Below are 1,291 nucleotides of genomic sequence, written 5' to 3' on the forward strand. Positions count from 1 at the left end.
TCAACAGTGCTTTTTTATATACAATACAGTGGTTTAAATTTTTTCCTCCTTTCTGTTTCTCTGTAGTTTCCAAATTTTTTATAAAGTTAGAATTTTTAAAAAGAAGAACATGAATAAGGCTTATTAAATTCATGTGTACCAAATGAAATTTATTCTGGTAAAATAACTTTTTATTTTATTTTCTTTAGACAAGGCAACACTTAGTTGACCTCACAGATTGCAAGGACCTTGTCAGTTTACAATCCCTTATTTTTTTATGCCTACAGCTCCCGATCTTCCTAGGTGGTCTCCCATCCGAATACTAACCAAGCCCAATTCTGCTTAGCTTCGGAGATCAGAAGAGATCAGGCTTGTTCAGGATAGCATGGCCATTGACAAAAATAACTTTTTAGCATTTGACTTTGGTAGCAAGAATCCAAACTAAAGAACAAGACATAGTAGATCAAGGTTGTATCTAGTTGGGGACTGGCTCCTTCTAAAGTAGTGGCATGCAACCAGGGTCGATTCTGCTCCCCAAGGGGACAGTTGACAATCTCTGGAGACATTTTCGGTTGTCACGACATTGAGAATAATGCCGTTAGTATCTGGTGGGTTGAGACCAGGGATACTACTAAACATCCTAAAATGCACAGGACAACCTCCCACAACAGAGAATTTTCTAATCCAAAATTCATATGAGGCTGAGAAAACCTGCTCTAAATTAGAGAGTGGGGCTCCAGCAGCTGCAGCCGAGTAGTAGGAGGCGGTTTTAGGGGAAAGAAGACTCCCTGGAGGCAGAACCTTAACTAGAGAGCAACCAGGGTTGAGAAAGGTAGAGAAGGCAGAATTGTAGGATTTTAAAGCCATTATATTTGCATGTTAACTTGCAGTCGCCAGCCGCTAGAACTAACTAAGCTTAGCATAGTGCTTAGTTTGCAAAATTATTAGTTAAATAAATAGTTATGGTGTGAGTAATAATCACCAGTGAGTCACTTCATGAATCTCAAAAGGGTTTCTTTGCCTGTGGCTTGGGAGGCAAGATCTGAAGCTGTGGAGATACCCCTGGAGATGTCCTGGTTCCACTCAGTCCCAGGGAGCAGAGCTGAGGCCAGGTGCCTGAACAGGGCTTCCTGTGGGGGTGCTTAACTCCGCTCCGCCCCAGCCCCCTATCCTTCCTCCAGAGTTAGTAATATCTGCTACACCCTCGTATTGGCAGTTAGGATCATAGACAGGTTCTCTTGGAGGAAAATCCCATCCTATTTTAAAAGGCCTAGCGGGGAGGCACGTTCGTTCCCATATTCCACATTCACAC

The 1,291-nt window shown here is 42.4% G+C and overlaps 1 pseudogene; it reads right to left on the minus strand.

Annotated features, from left to right (window-relative positions):
* Positions 1–257: 257 nt before the first annotated feature.
* LOC111745364 lies at positions 258–376 on the minus strand (annotated as a pseudogene).
* Positions 377–1,291: the final 915 nt, after the last annotated feature.

This window comes from Pteropus vampyrus, unplaced genomic scaffold (assembly GCF_000151845.1).
Source record: "Pteropus vampyrus isolate Shadow unplaced genomic scaffold, Pvam_2.0 Scaffold152, whole genome shotgun sequence".
In the NCBI taxonomy this organism is placed as follows: domain Eukaryota; kingdom Metazoa; phylum Chordata; class Mammalia; order Chiroptera; family Pteropodidae; genus Pteropus; species Pteropus vampyrus.